The sequence below is a fragment of the Heptranchias perlo genome, chromosome 23 (assembly GCF_035084215.1).
Source record: "Heptranchias perlo isolate sHepPer1 chromosome 23, sHepPer1.hap1, whole genome shotgun sequence".
Taxonomy (NCBI): Eukaryota; Metazoa; Chordata; class Chondrichthyes; order Hexanchiformes; family Hexanchidae; genus Heptranchias; species Heptranchias perlo.
In genome coordinates, this window is record NC_090347.1 from 50,920,225 (window position 1) to 50,938,993 (window position 18,769).

Consider the following 18,769-nt stretch of genomic DNA (forward strand, 5'->3'; position numbering starts at 1 on the left):
CAAATACAAGAACTTTTCGTGGTTTGGTTGATTTTCAGCAAATGAACATATTTCAGCGAGCGAGAAGTTTTTTCTTTAATAGCGTCAGATTTTATCTTAAAATACAAGAACTTTTCGTGGTTCTTGTCAACTTTTGTTGGTTTTCATCCAATGAACTTATTTCAGTCAGCTAGATCTTTCTTCTTCAAAGCAAATAGATTTTATCTTCAAATACAAGAACTTTTCGTGGTTTTGTTGATTTTCAGCAAATGAACATATTTCAGCGAGCTGGAAGTTTTTTCTTTAATAGCGCAATATTTTATCTTAAAATACAAGAACTTTTCGTGGTTCTTGTCAATTTTTGTTGGTTTTCATCCAATGAACTTATTTCAGTCAGCAAGATCTTCCTTCTTGAAAGCAAAAAGATTTTATCTTCAAATACAAGAACTTTTCGTGGTTTTGTTGATTTTCAGCAAATGAACATATTTCAGCGAGCTGGAAGTTTTTTCTTTAATAGCGCAATATTTTATCTTAAAATACAAGAACTTTTCGTGGTTCTTGTCAATTTTTGTTGGTTTTCATCCAATGAACTTATTTCAGTCAGCAAGATCTTTCTTCTTGAAAGCAAAAAGATTTTATCTTCAAATACAAGAACTTTTCGTGGTTTTGTTGATTTTCAGCAAATGAACATATTTCAGCGAGCGAGAAGTTTTTTCTTTAATAGCGTCAGATTTTATCCTAAAATACAAGAACTTTTCGTGGTTCATGTCAATTTTTGTTGGTTTTCATCCAATAAACTTATTTCAGTCAGCTAGATCTTTTTTCTTCAAAGCAAAAAGATTTTATCTTCAAATACAAGAACTTCTCGTGGTTTTGTTGATTTTCAGCAAATGAACATATTTCAGCGAGCTAGAAGTTTTTTCTTTAATAGCGTCAGATTTTATCTTAAAATACAAGAACTTTTCGTGGTTCTTGTCAATTTTTGTTGGTTTTCATCTTATGAACTTATTTCAGTCAGCTAGATATTTCTTCTTCAAAGCAAATAGATTTTATCTTCAAATACAACAACTTTTCGTGGTTTTGTTGATTTTCAGCAAATGAACATATTTCAGCGAGGGGGAAGTTTTTTCCTTAATAGCGTCAGATTTTATCTTCAAATGCAAGAACTTTTCGTGGTTTTGTTGATTTTCAGCAAATGAACATATTTCAGCGAGCTGGAAGTTTTTTCTTTAATAGCGCAATATTTTATCTTAAAATACAAGAACTTTTCGTGGTTCTTGTCAATTTTTGTTGGTTTTCATCTTATGAACTTATTTCACTCAGCTAGATCTTTCTTCTTCAAAGCATAAAGATTTTATCTTCAAATACAAGAACTTTTCGTGGTTTTGTTGATTTTTAGCAAATGTACATATTTCAGCGAGCGAGAAGTTTTTTCTTTAATAGCGTCAGATTTTATCCTAAAATACAAGAACTTTTCGTGGTTCATGTCAATTTTTGTTGTTTTTCATCCAATGAACTTATTTCAGTCAGCTAGATCTCTCTTCTTCAAAGCAAAAAGATTTTATGTTCAAATACAAGAACTTTTCGTGGTTTTGTTGAATTTCAGCAAATGAACATATTTCAGCGAGCGAGAAGTTTTTTCTTTAATAGCGTCAGATTTTATCTTAAAATACAAGAACTTTTCGTGGTTCTTGTCAATTTTTGTTGGTTTTCATCCAATGAACTTATTTCAGTCAGCTAGATCTTTCTTCTTCAAAGCAAATAGATTTTATCTTCAAAGACAAGAACTTTTCGTGGTTTTGTTGATTTTCAGCAAATGAACATATTTCAGCGAGGGAGAAGTTTTTTCTTTAATAGCGTCAGATTTTATCTTAAAATACAAGAACTTTTCGTGGTTCTTGTCAATTTTTGTTGGTTTTCATCCAATGAACTTATTTCAGTCAGCTAGATCTTTCTTCTTCAAAGCAAATAGATTTTATCTTCAAATACAAGAACTTTTCGTGGTTTTGTTGATTTTCAGCAAATGAACATATTTCAGCGAGCGAGAAGTTTTTTCGTTAAAGCGTCAGATTTTATCTTAAAATACAAGAAATTTTCATGGTTCTTGTCAATTTTTGTTGGTTTTCATCCAATGAACTTATTTCAGTCAGCAAGATCTTCCTTCTTGAAAGCAAAAAGATTTTATCTTCAAATACAAGAACTTTTCGTGGTTTTGTTGATTTTCAGCAAATGAACATATTTCAGTGAGCTGGAAGTTTTTTCTTTAATAGCGCAATATTTTATCTTAAAATACAAGAACTTTTCGTGGTTCTTGTCAATTTTTGTTGGTTTTCATCTTATGAACTTATTTCACTCAGCGAGATCTTTCTTCTTCAAAGCAAAAAGATTTTATTTTCAAATACAAGAACTTTTCGTGGTTTTGTTGATTTTTAGCAAATGTACATATTTCAGCGAGCGAGAAGTTTTTTCTTTAATAGCGTCAGATTTTATCCTAAAATACAAGAACTTTTCGTGGTTCATGTCAATTTTTGTTGGTTTTCATCCAATGAACTTATTTCAGTCAGCTAGATCTTTCTTCTTCAAAGCAAAAAGATTTTATGTTCAAATACAAGAACTTTTCGTGGTTTTGTTGATTTTCAGCAAATGAACATATTTCAGCGAGGGAGAAGTTTTTTCTTTAATAGCGTCAGATTTTATCTTAAAATACAAGAACTTTTCGTGGTTCTTGTCAATATTTGTTGGTTTTCATCTTATGAACTTATTTCAGTCAGCTCGATCTTTCTTCTTCAAAGCAAAAAGATTTTATCTTCAAATACAAGAACTTTACGTGGTTTTGTTGATTTTCAGCAAATGAACATATTTCGGCGAGCTGGAAGTTTTTTCTTTAATAGCGTCAGATTTTATCTTAAAATACAAGAACTTTTCGTGGTTCTTGTCAATTTTTGTTGGTTTTCATCCAATCAACTTATTTCAGTCAGCTAGATCTTTCTTCTTCAAAGCAAAAAGATTTTATCTTCAAATACAAGAACTTTTCGTGTTTTTGTTGATTTTCAGCAAATGAACATATTTCAGCGAGCGAGAAGTTTTTTCTTTAATAGCGTCAGATTTTATCTTAAAATACAAGAACTTTTCGTGGTTCTTGTCAATTTTTGTTGGTTTTCATCCAATGAACTTATTTCAGTCAGCTAGATCTTTCTTCTTCAAAGCAAATAGATTTTATCTTCAAATACAAGAACTTTTCGTGGTTTTGTTGATTTTCAGCAAATGAACATATTTCAGCGAGGGAGAAGTTTTTTCTTTAATAGCGTCAGATTTTATCTTAAAATACAAGAACTTTTCGTGGTTCTTGTCAATTTTTGTTGGTTTTCATCCAATGAACTTATTTCAGTCAGCTAGATCTTTCTTCTTCAAAGCAAAAAGATTTTATCTTCAAATACAAGAACTTTTCGTGTTTTTGTTGATTTTCAGCAAATGAACATATTTCAGCGAGCGAGAAGTTTTTTCTTTAATAGCGTCAGATTTTATCTTAAAATACAAGAATTTTTCGTGGTTCTTGTCAATTTTTGTTGGTTTTCATCCAATGAACTTATTTCAGTCAGCAAGATCTTTCTTCTTGAAAGCAAAAAGATTTTATCTTCAAATACAAGAACTTTTCGTGGTTTTGTTGATTTTCAGCAAATGAACATATTTCAGCGAGGGAGAAGTTTTTTCTTTAATAGCGTCAGATTTTATCTTAAAATACAAGAACTTTTCGTGGTTCTTGTCAATTTTTGTTGGTTTTCATCCAATGAACTTATTTCAGTCAGCTAGATCTTTCTTCTTCAAAGCAAATAGATTTTATCTTCAAATACAAGAACTTTTCGTGGTTTTGTTGATTTTCAGCAAATGAACATATTTCAGCGAGCGAGAAGTTTTTTCGTTAAAAGCGTCAGATTTTATCTTAAAATACAAGAAATTTTCATGGTTCTTGTCAATTTTTGTTGGTTTTCATCCAATGAACTTATTTCAGTCAGCAAGATCTTCCTTCTTGAAAGCAAAAAGATTTTATCTTCAAATACAAGAACTTTTCGTGGTTTGTTGATTTTCAGCAAATGAACATATTTCAGCGAGCTGGAAGTTTTTTCTTTAATAGCGCAATATTTTATCTTAAAATACAAGAACGTTTCGTGGTTCTTGTCAATTTTTGTTGGTTTTCATCCAATGAACTTATTTCAGTCAGCTTGATCTTTCTTCTTCAAAGCAAAAAGATTTTATGTTCAAATACAAGAACTTTTCGTGGTTTTGTTGATTTTCATCAAATGAACATATTTCAGCGAGGGAGAAGTTTTTTCTTTAACAGCGTCAGATTTTATCTTAAAATACAAGAACTTTTCGTGGTTCTTGTCAATATTTGTTGGTTTTCATCTTATGAACTTATTTCAGTCAGCTCGATCTTTCTTCTTCAAAGCAAAAACATTTTATCTTCAAATACAAGAACTTTTCGTGGTTTTGTTGATTTTCAGCAAATGAACATATTTCAGCGAGGGAGAAGTTTTTTCTTTAATAGCGTCAGATTTTATCTTAAAATACAAGAACTTTTCGTGGTTCTTGTCAATTTTTGTTGGTTTTCATCCAATGAACTTATTTCAGTCAGCTCGATCTTTCTTCTTGAAAGCAAAAAGATTTTATCTTCAAATACAAGAACTTTTCATGGTTTTGTTGATTTTCAGCAAATGAACATATTTCAGCGAGCTGGAAGTTTTTTCTTTAATAGCATAAGATTTTATCTTAATATACAAGAACTTTTCGTGGTTCTTGTCAATTTTTGTTGGTTTTCATCTTATGAACTTATTTCAGTCAGCAAGATCTTTCTTCTTCAAAGCAAATAGATATTATCTTCAAATACAAGAACTTTTCGTGGTTTTGTTGATTTTCAGCAAATGAATATATTTCAGCGAGGGGGAAGTTTTTTCTTTAATAGCGTCAGATTTTATCCTAAAATACAAGAACTTTTCGTGTTTCATGTCAATTTTTGTTGGTTTTCATCCAATGAACTTATTTCAGTCAGCTGGATCTTTCTTCTTCAAAGCAAAAAGATTTTATCTTCAAATACAAGAACTTTTCGTGTTTTTGTTGATTTTCAGCAAATGAACATATTTCAGCGAGCGAGAAGTTTTTTCTTTCATCGCGTCAGATTTTATCTTAAAATACAAGAACTTTTCGTGGTTCATGTCAATTTTTGTTGGTTTTCATCCAATGAAATTATTACAGTCAGCTAGATCTTTCTTCTTCAAAGCAAAAAGATTTTATGTTCAAATACAAGAACTTTTCGTGGTTTTTTTGAATTTCAGCAAATGAACATATTTCAGCGAGCGAGAAGTTTTTTCTTTAATAGCGTCAGATTTTATCTTAAAATACAAGAACTTTTCGTGGTTCTTGTCAATTTTTGTTGGTTTTCATCCAATGAACTTATTTCAGTCAGCAAGATCTTTCTTCTTGAAAGCAAAAAGATTTTATCTTCAAATACAAGAACTTTTCGTGGTTTTGTTGATTTTCAGCAAATGAACATATTTCAGCGAGCGAGAAGTTTTTTCTTTAATAGCGTCAGATTTTATCTTAAAATACAAGAACTTTTCGTGGTTCTTGTCAATTTTTGTTGGTTTTCATCCAATGAACTTATTTCAGTCAGCTAGATCTTTCTTCTTCAAAGCAAAAAGATTTCATGTTCAAATACAAGAACTTTTCGTGGTTTTGTTGAATTTCAGCAAATGAACATATTTCAGCGAGCGAGAAGTTTTTTCTTTAATAGCGTCAGATTTTATCTTAAAATACAAGAACTTTTCGTGGTTCTTGTCAATTTTTGTTGGTTTTCATCCAATGAACTTATTTCAGTCAGCAAGATCTTTCTTCTTGAAAGCAAAAAGATTTTATCTTAAAATACAAGAACTTTTCGTGGTTCTTGTCAATTTTTGTTGGTTTTCATCCAATGAACTTATTTCAGTCAGCAAGATCTTTCTTCTTGAAAGCAAAAAGATTTTATCTTCAAATACAAGAACTTTTCGTGGTTTTGTTGATTTTCAGCAAATGAACATATTTCAGCGAGCGAGAAGTTTTTTCTTTAATAGCGTCAGATTTTATCTTAAAATACAAGAACTTTTCGTGGTTCTTGTCAATTTTTGTTGGTTTTCATCCAATGAACTTATTTCAGTCAGCTAGATCTTTCTTCTTCAAAGCAAAAAGATTTTATGTTCAAATACAAGAACTTTTCGTGGTTTTGTTGAATTTCAGCAAATGAACATATTTCAGCGAGCGAGAAGTTTTTTCTTTAATAGCGTCAGATTTTATCTTAAAATACAAGAACTTTTCGTGGTTCTTGTCAATTTTTGTTGGTTTTCATCCAATGAACTTATTTCAGTCAGCAAGATCTTTCTTCTTGAAAGCAAAAAGATTTTATCTTAAAATACAAGAACTTTTCGTGGTTCTTGTCAATTTTTGTTGGTTTTCATCCAATGAACTTATTTCAGTCAGCGAGATCTTTCTTCTTCAAAGCAAATAGATTTTATCTTCAAATACAAGATCTTTTCGTGGTTTTGTTGATTTTCAGCAAATGAACATATTTCAGCGAGCGAGAAGTTTTTTCGTTAAAAGCGTCAGATTTTATCTTAAAATACAAGAAATTTTCATGGTTCTTGTCAATTTTTGTTGGTTTTCATCCAATGAACTTATTTCAGTCAGCAAGATCTTCCTTCTTGAAAGCAAAAAGATTTTATCTTCAAATACAAGAACTTTTCGTGGTTTGTTGATTTTCAGCAAATGAACATATTTCAGCGAGCTGGAAGTTTTTTCTTTAATAGCGCAATATTTTATCTTAAAATACAAGAACTTTTCGTGGTTCTTGTCAATTTTTGTTGGTTTTCATCCAATGAACTTATTTCAGTCAGCTCGATCTTTCTTCTTCAAAGCAAAAAGATTTTATGTTCAAATACAAGAACTTTTCGTGGTTTTGTTGATTTTCAGCAAATGAACATATTTCAGCGAGGGAGAAGTTTTTTCTTTAATAGCGTCAGATTTTATCTTAAAATACAAGAACTTTTCGTGGTTCTTGTCAATATTTGTTGGTTTTCATCTTATGAACTTATTTCAGTCAGCTCGATCTTTCTTCTTCAAAGCAAAAACATTTTATCTTCAAATACAAGAACTTTTCGTGGTTTTGTTGATTTTCAGCAAATGAACATATTTCAGCGAGCGAGAAGTTTTTTCTTTAATAGCGTCAGATTTTATCTTAAAATACAAGAAATTTTCATGGTTCTTGTCAATTTTTGTTGGTTTTCATCCAATGAACTTATTTCAGTCAGCAAGATCTTCCTTCTTCAAAGCAAATAGATTTTATCTTCAAATACAAGAACTTTTCGTGGTTTTGTTGATTTTCAGCAAATGAACATATTTCAGCGAGCGAGAAGTTTTTTCTTCAAAAGCGTCAGATTTTATCTTAAAATACAAGAAGTTTTCGTGGTTCTTGTCAATCTTTGTTGGTTTTCATCTTATGAACTTATTTCAGTCAGCTAGATCTTTCTTCTTCAAAGGAAAAAGATTTTATCTTCAAATACAAGAACTTTTCGTGGTTTTGTTAATTTTTAGCAAATGTACATATTTCAGCGAGCGAGAAGTTTTTTCTTTAATAGCGTCAGATGTTATCTTAAAGTACAAGAACTTTTCGTGGTTCTTGTCAATTTTTGTTGGTTTTCATCCAATGAACTTATTTCAGTCAGCTAGATCTTTCTTCTTCAAAGCAAAAAGATTTTATCTTCAAATACAAGAACCTTTCGTGGTTTTGTTGATTTTCAGCAAATGAACATATTTCAGCGAGCTGGAAGTTTTTTCTTTAATAGCGTAAGATTTTATCTTAAAATACAAGAACTTTTCGTGGTTCTTGTCAATTTTTGTTGGTTTTCATCTTATGAACTTATTTCGGTCAGCTAGATCTTTCTTCTTCAAAGCAAATAGATTTTATCTTCAAATACAAGAACTTTTCGTGGTTTTGTTGATTTTCAGCAAATGAACATATTTCAGCGAGCGAGAAGTTTTGTTTTTAATAGCGTCATATTTTATCCTAAAATATAAGAAGTTTTCGTGGTTCTTGTCAATTCTTGTTGATTTTCATCTCATGAACTTATTTCAGTCAGCAAGAACTTTCTTCTTCAAAGCAAAAAGATTTTATCTTCAAATACAAGAACTTTTCGTGGTTTTGTTGATTTTCAGCAAATGAACATATTTCAGCGAGGGAGAAGTTTTTTCTTTAATAGCGTCAGATTTTATCTTAAAATAGAAGAACTTTTCGTGGTTCTTGTCAATTTTTGTTGGTTTTCATCCAATGAACTTATTTCAGTCAGCTGGATCTTTCTTCTTCAAAGCAAAAAGATTTTATCTTCAAATACAAGAACTTTTCGTGGTTTTGTTGATTTTCAGCAAATGAACATATTTCAGCGAGCGAGAAGTTTTTTCTTTAATAGCGTAAGATTTTATCTTAAAATACAAGAACTTTTCGTGGTTCTTGTCAATTTTTGTTGGTTTTCATGTTATGAACTTATTTCAGTCAGCTAGATCTTTCTACTTCAAAGCAAATAGATTTTATCTTCAAATACAAGAACTTTTCGTGGTTTTGTTGATTTTCAGCAAATGAACATATTTCAGCGAACGAGAAGTTTTTTCTTTAATAGCGTCAGATGTTATCTTAAAATGCAAGAACTTTTCGTGGTTCTTGTCAATTTTTGTTGGTTTTCATCCAATGAACTTATTTCAGTCAGCGAGATCTTTCTTCTTCAAAGCAAAAAGATTTTTATCTTCAAATACAAGAACTTTTCGTGGTTTTGTTGATTTTTAGCAAATGAACATATTTCAGAGAGCGAGAAGTTTTTTCTTTAAAAGCGTCAGATTTTATCTTAAAATACAAGAACTTTTCGTGGATCTTGTCAATTTTTGTTGGTTTTCATCCAATGGACTTATTTCAGTCAGCTTGATCTTTCTTCTTCAAAGCAAAAAGATTTTATCTTCAAATACAAGAACTTTTCGTGGTTTTGTTGATTTTCAGCAAATGAACATATTTCAGCGAGCGAGAAGTTTTTTCTTTAAAAGCGTCAGATTTTATCTTAAAATACAAGAACTTTTCGTGGTTCTTGTCAATTTTTGTTGGTTTTCATCCAATGAACTTATTTCAGTCAGCTCGATCTTTCTTCTTGAAAGCAAAAAGATTTTATCTTCAAATACAAGAACCTTGCGTGGTTTTGTTGATTTTCAGCAAATGAACATATTTCAGCGAGCTGGAAGTTTTTTTTTTAATAGCGTTAGATTTTATCTTAAAATACAAGAACGTTTCGTGGTTCTTCTCAATTTTTGTTGGTTTTCATCTTATGAACTTATTTCAGTCAGCGAGATCTTTCTTCTTCAAAGCAAAAAGATTTTATCTTCAAATACAAGAACTTTTCGTGGTTTTGTTGATTTTCAGCAAATTAACATATTTCAGCGAGCTAGAAGTTTTTTCTTTAATAGCGTAAGATTTTATCTTAAAATAGAAGAACTTTTCGTGGTTCTTGTCAATTTTTGTTGGTTTTCATCCAATGAACTTATTTCAGTCAGCTGGATCTTTCTTCTTCAAAGCAAAAAGATTTTATCTTCAAATACAAGAACTTTTCGTGGTTTTGTTGATTTTCAGCAAATGAACATATTTCAGCGAGCGAGAAGTTTTATCTTTAATACCGTCAGATTTTGTCTTAAAATACAAGAACTTTTCGTGGTTCTTGTCAATTTTTGTTGGTTTTCATCCAATGAACTTATTTCAGTCAGCTGGATCTTTCTTCTTGAAAGCAAAAAGATTTTATCTTCAAATACATGAACTTTTCGTGGTTTTGTTGATTTTCAGCAAATGAACATATTTCAGCGAGCTCGAAGTTTTTTCTTTAATAGGGTAAGATTTTATCTTAAAATACAAGAACTTTTCGTGGTTCTTGTCAATTTTTGTTGGTTTTCATGTTATGAACTTATTTCGGTCAGCTCGATCTTTCTTCTTCAAAGCAAATAGATTTTATCTTCAAATACAAGAACTTTTCGTGGTTTTGTTGATTTTCAGCAAATGAACATATTTCAGCGAGCGAGAAGTTTTGTTTTTAATAGCGTCAGATTTTATCCTAAAATATAAGAAGTTTTCGTGGTTCTTGTCAATTCTTGTTGATTTTCATCTCATGAACTTATTTCAGTCAGCAAGAACTTTCTTCTTCAAAGCAAAAAGATTTTATCTTCAAATACAAGAACTTTTCGTGGTTTTGTTGATTTTCAGCAAATGAACATATTTCAGCGAGGGAGAAGTTTTTTCTTTAATAGCGTCAGATTTTATCTTAAAATAGAAGAACTTTTCGTGGTTCTTGTCAATTTTTGTTGGTTTTCATCCAATGAACTTATTTCAGTCAGCTGGATCTTTCTTCTTCAAAGCAAAAAGATTTTATCTTCAAATACAAGAACTTTTCGTGGTTTTGTTGATTTTCAGCAAATGAACATATTTCAGCGAGCTGGAAGTTTTTTTTTAATAGCGTTAGATTTTATCTTAAAATACAAGAACGTTTCGTGGTTCTTCTCAATTTTTGTTGGTTTTCATCTTATGAACTTATTTCAGTCAGCTAGATCTTTCTTCTTCAAAGCAAATAGATTTTATCTTCAAATACAAGAACTTTTCGTGGTTTTGTTGATTTTCAGCAAATGAACATATTTCAGCGAGGGAGAAGTTTTTTCTTTAATAGCGTCAGATTTTATCTTAAAATACAAGAACTTTTCGTGGTTCTTGTCAATTTTTGTTGGTTTTCATCCATTGAACTTATTTCAGTCAGCTAGATCTTTCTTCCTCAAAGCAAAAAGATTTTATCTTCAAATACAAGAACTTTTCGTGGTTTTGTTGATTATCAGCAAATGAACATATTTCAGCGAGCGAGAAGTTTTTTCTTTAAAAGCGTCAGATTTTATCTTAAAATACAAGAAGTTTTCGTGGTTCTTGTCAATCTTTGTTGGTTTTCATCTTATGAACTTATTTCAGTCAGCTAGATCTTTCTTCTTCAAAGGAAAAAGATTTTATCTTCAAATACAAGAACTTTTCGTGGTTTTGTTGATTTTTAGCAAATGCGAGCGAGAAGTTTTTTCTTTAATAGCGTCAGATTTTATCCTAAAGTACAAGAACTTTTCGTGGTTCTTGTCAATTTTTGTTGGTTTTCATCCAATGAACTTATTTCAGTCAGCTGGATCTTTCTTCTTCAAAGCAAAAAGATTTTATCTTCAAATACAAGAACTTTTCGTGGTTTTGTTGATTTTCAGCAAATGAACATATTTCAGCGAGCGAGAAGTTTTATCTTTAATACCGTCAGATTTTGTCTTAAAATACAAGAACTTTTCGTGGTTCTTGTCAATTTTTGTTGGTTTTCATCCAATGAACTTATTTCAGTCAGCTGGATCTTTCTTCTTGAAAGCAAAAAGATTTTATCTTCAAATACATGAACTTTTCGTGGTTTTGTTGATTTTCAGCAAATGAACATATTTCAGCGAGCTCGAAGTTTTTTCTTTAATAGGGTAAGATTTTATCTTAAAATACAAGAACTTTTCGTGGTTCTTGTCAATTTTTGTTGGTTTTCATGTTATGAACTTATTTCGGTCAGCTCGATCTTTCTTCTTCAAAGCAAATAGATTTTATCTTCAAATACAAGAACTTTTCGTGGTTTTGTTGATTTTCAGCAAATGAACATATTTCAGCGAGCGAGAAGTTTTGTTTTTAATAGCGTCAGATTTTATCCTAAAATATAAGAAGTTTTCGTGGTTCTTGTCAATTCTTGTTGATTTTCATCTCATGAACTTATTTCAGTCAGCAAGAACTTTCTTCTTCAAAGCAAAAAGATTTTATCTTCAAATACAAGAACTTTTCGTGGTTTTGTTGATTTTCAGCAAATGAACATATTTCAGCGAGGGAGAAGTTTTTTCTTTAATAGCGTCAGATTTTATCTTAAAATAGAAGAACTTTTCGTGGTTCTTGTCAATTTTTGTTGGTTTTCATCCAATGAACTTATTTCAGTCAGCTGGATCTTTCTTCTTCAAAGCAAAAAGATTTTATCTTCAAATACAAGAACTTTTCGTGGTTTTGTTGATTTTCAGCAAATGAACATATTTCAGCGAGCTGGAAGTTTTTTTTTAATAGCGTTAGATTTTATCTTAAAATACAAGAACGTTTCGTGGTTCTTCTCAATTTTTGTTGGTTTTCATCTTATGAACTTATTTCAGTCAGCTAGATCTTTCTTCTTCAAAGCAAATAGATTTTATCTTCAAATACAAGAACTTTTCGTGGTTTTGTTGATTTTCAGCAAATGAACATATTTCAGCGAGGGAGAAGTTTTTTCTTTAATAGCGTCAGATTTTATCTTAAAATACAAGAACTTTTCGTGGTTCTTGTCAATTTTTGTTGGTTTTCATCCATTGAACTTATTTCAGTCAGCTAGATCTTTCTTCCTCAAAGCAAAAAGATTTTATCTTCAAATACAAGAACTTTTCGTGGTTTTGTTGATTATCAGCAAATGAACATATTTCAGCGAGCGAGAAGTTTTTTCTTTAAAAGCGTCAGATTTTATCTTAAAATACAAGAAGTTTTCGTGGTTCTTGTCAATCTTTGTTGGTTTTCATCTTATGAACTTATTTCAGTCAGCTAGATCTTTCTTCTTCAAAGGAAAAAGATTTTATCTTCAAATACAAGAACTTTTCGTGGTTTTGTTGATTTTTAGCAAATGCGAGCGAGAAGTTTTTTCTTTAATAGCGTCAGATGTTATCTTAAAATGCAAGAACTTTTCGTGGTTCTTGTCAATTTTTGTTGGTTTTCATCCAATGAACTTATTTCAGTCAGCGAGATCTTTCTTCTTCAAAGCAAAAAGATTTTTATCTTCAAATACAAGAACTTTTCGTGGTTTTGTTGATTTTTAGCAAATGAACATATTTCAGAGAGCGAGAAGTTTTTTCTTTAAAAGCGTCAGATTTTATCTTAAAATACAAGAACTTTTCGTGGATCTTGTCAATTTTTGTTGGTTTTCATCCAATGGACTTATTTCAGTCAGCTTGATCTTTCTTCTTCAAAGCAAAAAGATTTTATCTTCAAATACAAGAACTTTTCGTGGTTTTGTTGATTTTCAGCAAATGAACATATTTCAGCGAGCGAGAAGTTTTTTCTTTAAAAGCGTCAGATTTTATCTTAAAATACAAGAACTTTTCGTGGTTCTTGTCAATTTTTGTTGGTTTTCATCCAATGAACTTATTTCAGTCAGCTCGATCTTTCTTCTTGAAAGCAAAAAGATTTTATCTTCAAATACAAGAACCTTGCGTGGTTTTGTTGATTTTCAGCAAATGAACATATTTCAGCGAGCTGGAAGTTTTTTTTTTAATAGCGTTAGATTTTATCTTAAAATACAAGAACGTTTCGTGGTTCTTCTCAATTTTTGTTGGTTTTCATCTTATGAACTTATTTCAGTCAGCGAGATCTTTCTTCTTCAAAGCAAAAAGATTTTATCTTCAAATACAAGAACTTTTCGTGGTTTTGTTGATTTTCAGCAAATGAACATATTTCAGCGAGCTAGAAGTTTTTTCTTTAATAGCGTAAGATTTTATCTTAAAATAGAAGAACTTTTCGTGGTTCTTGTCAATTTTTGTTGGTTTTCATCCAATGAACTTATTTCAGTCAGCTGGATCTTTCTTCTTCAAAGCAAAAAGATTTTATCTTCAAATACAAGAACTTTTCGTGGTTTTGTTGATTTTCAGCAAATGAACATATTTCAGCGAGCGAGAAGTTTTATCTTTAATACCGTCAGATTTTGTCTTAAAATACAAGAACTTTTCGTGGTTCTTGTCAATTTTTGTTGGTTTTCATCCAATGAACTTATTTCAGTCAGCTGGATCTTTCTTCTTGAAAGCAAAAAGATTTTATCTTCAAATACATGAACTTTTCGTGGTTTTGTTGATTTTCAGCAAATGAACATATTTCAGCGAGCTCGAAGTTTTTTCTTTAATAGGGTAAGATTTTATCTTAAAATACAAGAACTTTTCGTGGTTCTTGTCAATTTTTGTTGGTTTTCATGTTATGAACTTATTTCGGTCAGCTCGATCTTTCTTCTTCAAAGCAAATAGATTTTATCTTCAAATACAAGAACTTTTCGTGGTTTTGTTGATTTTCAGCAAATGAACATATTTCAGCGAGCGAGAAGTTTTGTTTTTAATAGCGTCAGATTTTATCCTAAAATATAAGAAGTTTTCGTGGTTCTTGTCAATTCTTGTTGATTTTCATCTCATGAACTTATTTCAGTCAGCAAGAACTTTCTTCTTCAAAGCAAAAAGATTTTATCTTCAAATACAAGAACTTTTCGTGGTTTTGTTGATTTTCAGCAAATGAACATATTTCAGCGAGGGAGAAGTTTTTTCTTTAATAGCGTCAGATTTTATCTTAAAATAGAAGAACTTTTCGTGGTTCTTGTCAATTTTTGTTGGTTTTCATCCAATGAACTTATTTCAGTCAGCTGGATCTTTCTTCTTCAAAGCAAAAAGATTTTATCTTCAAATACAAGAACTTTTCGTGGTTTTGTTGATTTTCAGCAAATGAACATATTTCAGCGAGCTGGAAGTTTTTTTTTAATAGCGTTAGATTTTATCTTAAAATACAAGAACGTTTCGTGGTTCTTCTCAATTTTTGTTGGTTTTCATCTTATGAACTTATTTCAGTCAGCTAGATCTTTCTTCTTCAAAGCAAATAGATTTTATCTTCAAATACAAGAACTTTTCGTGGTTTTGTTGATTTTCAGCAAATGAACATATTTCAGCGAGGGAGAAGTTTTTTCTTTAATAGCGTCAGATTTTATCTTAAAATACAAGAACTTTTCGTGGTTCTTGTCAATTTTTGTTGGTTTTCATCCATTGAACTTATTTCAGTCAGCTAGATCTTTCTTCCTCAAAGCAAAAAGATTTTATCTTCAAATACAAGAACTTTTCGTGGTTTTGTTGATTATCAGCAAATGAACATATTTCAGCGAGCGAGAAGTTTTTTCTTTAAAAGCGTCAGATTTTATCTTAAAATACAAGAAGTTTTCGTGGTTCTTGTCAATCTTTGTTGGTTTTCATCTTATGAACTTATTTCAGTCAGCTAGATCTTTCTTCTTCAAAGGAAAAAGATTTTATCTTCAAATACAAGAACTTTTCGTGGTTTTGTTGATTTTTAGCAAATGCGAGCGAGAAGTTTTTTCTTTAATAGCGTCAGATTTTATCCTAAAGTACAAGAACTTTTCGTGGTTCTTGTCAATTTTTGTTGGTTTTCATCCAATGAACTTATTTCAGTCAGCTGGATCTTTCTTCTTCAAAGCAAAAAGATTTTATCTTCAAATACAAGAACTTTTCGTGGTTTTGTTGATTTTCAGCAAATGAACATATTTCAGCGAGCGAGAAGTTTTATCTTTAATACCGTCAGATTTTGTCTTAAAATACAAGAACTTTTCGTGGTTCTTGTCAATTTTTGTTGGTTTTCATCCAATGAACTTATTTCAGTCAGCTGGATCTTTCTTCTTGAAAGCAAAAAGATTTTATCTTCAAATACATGAACTTTTCGTGGTTTTGTTGATTTTCAGCAAATGAACATATTTCAGCGAGCTCGAAGTTTTTTCTTTAATAGGGTAAGATTTTATCTTAAAATACAAGAACTTTTCGTGGTTCTTGTCAATTTTTGTTGGTTTTCATGTTATGAACTTATTTCGGTCAGCTCGATCTTTCTTCTTCAAAGCAAATAGATTTTATCTTCAAATACAAGAACTTTTCGTGGTTTTGTTGATTTTCAGCAAATGAACATATTTCAGCGAGCGAGAAGTTTTGTTTTTAATAGCGTCAGATTTTATCCTAAAATATAAGAAGTTTTCGTGGTTCTTGTCAATTCTTGTTGATTTTCATCTCATGAACTTATTTCAGTCAGCAAGAACTTTCTTCTTCAAAGCAAAAAGATTTTATCTTCAAATACAAGAACTTTTCGTGGTTTTGTTGATTTTCAGCAAATGAACATATTTCAGCGAGGGAGAAGTTTTTTCTTTAATAGCGTCAGATTTTATCTTAAAATAGAAGAACTTTTCGTGGTTCTTGTCAATTTTTGTTGGTTTTCATCCAATGAACTTATTTCAGTCAGCTGGATCTTTCTTCTTCAAAGCAAAAAGATTTTATCTTCAAATACAAGAACTTTTCGTGGTTTTGTTGATTTTCAGCAAATGAACATATTTCAGCGAGCTGGAAGTTTTTTTTTAATAGCGTTAGATTTTATCTTAAAATACAAGAACGTTTCGTGGTTCTTCTCAATTTTTGTTGGTTTTCATCTTATGAACTTATTTCAGTCAGCTAGATCTTTCTTCTTCAAAGCAAATAGATTTTATCTTCAAATACAAGAACTTTTCGTGGTTTTGTTGATTTTCAGCAAATGAACATATTTCAGCGAGGGAGAAGTTTTTTCTTTAATAGCGTCAGATTTTATCTTAAAATACAAGAACTTTTCGTGGTTCTTGTCAATTTTTGTTGGTTTTCATCCATTGAACTTATTTCAGTCAGCTAGATCTTTCTTCCTCAAAGCAAAAAGATTTTATCTTCAAATACAAGAACTTTTCGTGGTTTTGTTGATTATCAGCAAATGAACATATTTCAGCGAGCGAGAAGTTTTTTCTTTAAAAGCGTCAGATTTTATCTTAAAATACAAGAAGTTTTCGTGGTTCTTGTCAATCTTTGTTGGTTTTCATCTTATGAACTTATTTCAGTCAGCTAGATCTTTCTTCTTCAAAGGAAAAAGATTTTATCTTCAAATACAAGAACTTTTCGTGGTTTTGTTGATTTTTAGCAAATGCGAGCGAGAAGTTTTTTCTTTAATAGCGTCAGATTTTATCCTAAAGTACAAGAACTTTTCGTGGTTCTTGTCAATTTTTGTTGGTTTTCATCCAATGAACTTATTTCAGTCAGCTGGATCTTTCTTCTTCAAAGCAAAAAGATTTTATCTTCAAATACAAGAACTTTTCGTGGTTTTGTTGATTTTCAGCAAATGAACATATTTCAGCGAGCGAGAAGTTTTATCTTTAATACCGTCAGATTTTGTCTTAAAATACAAGAACTTTTCGTGGTTCTTGTCAATTTTTGTTGGTTTTCATCCAATGAACTTATTTCAGTCAGCTGGATCTTTCTTCTTGAAAGCAAAAAGATTTTATCTTCAAATACATGAACTTTTCGTGGTTTTGTTGATTTTCAGCAAATGAACATATTTCAGCGAGCTCGAAGTTTTTTCTTTAATAGGGTAAGATTTTATCTTAAAATACAAGAACTTTTCGTGGTTCTTGTCAATTTTTGTTGGTTTTCATGTTATGAACTTATTTCGGTCAGCTCGATCTTTCTTCTTCAAAGCAAATAGATTTTATCTTCAAATACAAGAACTTTTCGTGGTTTTGTTGATTTTCAGCAAATGAACATATTTCAGCGAGCGAGAAGTTTTGTTTTTAATAGCGTCAGATTTTATCCTAAAATATAAGAAGTTTTCGTGGTTCTTGTCAATTCTTGTTGATTTTCATCTCATGAACTTATTTCAGTCAGCAAGAACTTTCTTCTTCAAAGCAAAAAGATTTTATCTTCAAATACAAGAACTTTTCGTGGTTTTGTTGATTTTCAGCAAATGAACATATTTCAGCGAGGGAGAAGTTTTTTCTTTAATAGCGTCAGATTTTATCTTAAAATAGAAGAACTTTTCGTGGTTCTTGTCAATTTTTGTTGGTTTTCATCCAATGAACTTATTTCAGTCAGCTGGATCTTTCTTCTTCAAAGCAAAAAGATTTTATCTTCAAATACAAGAACTTTTCGTGGTTTTGTTGATTTTCAGCAAATGAACATATTTCAGCGAGCTGGAAGTTTTTTTTTAATAGCGTTAGATTTTATCTTAAAATACAAGAACGTTTCGTGGTTCTTCTCAATTTTTGTTGGTTTTCATCTTATGAACTTATTTCAGTCAGCTAGATCTTTCTTCTTCAAAGCAAATAGATTTTATCTTCAAATACAAGAACTTTTCGTGGTTTTGTTGATTTTCAGCAAATGAACATATTTCAGCGAGGGAGAAGTTTTTTCTTTAATAGCGTCAGATTTTATCTTAAAATACAAGAACTTTTCGTGGTTCTTGTCAATTTTTGTTGGTTTTCATCCATTGAACTTATTTCAGTCAGCTAGATCTTTCTTCCTCAAAGCAAAAAGATTTTATCTTCAAATACAAGAACTTTTCGTGGTTTTGTTGATTATCAGCAAATGAACATATTTCAGCGAGCGAGAAGTTTTTTCTTTAAAAGCGTCAGATTTTATCTTAAAATACAAGAAGTTTTCGTGGTTCTTGTCAATCTTTGTTGGTTTTCATCTTATGAACTTATTTCAGTCAGCTAGATCTTTCTTCTTCAAAGGAAAAAGATTTTATCTTCAAATACAAGAACTTTTCGTGGTTTTGTTGATTTTTAGCAAATGCGAGCGAGAAGTTTTTTCTTTAATAGCGTCAGATTTTATCCTAAAGTACAAGAACTTTTCGTGGTTCTTGTCAATTTTTGTTGGTTTTCATCCAATGAACTTATTTCAGTCAGCTAGATCTTTCTTCTTCAAAGCAAAAAGATTTTATCTTCAAATACAAGAACTTTTCGTGGTTTTGTTGATTATCAGCAAATGAACATATTTCAGCGAGCGAGAAGTTTTTTCTTTAATAGCGGAAGATTTTATC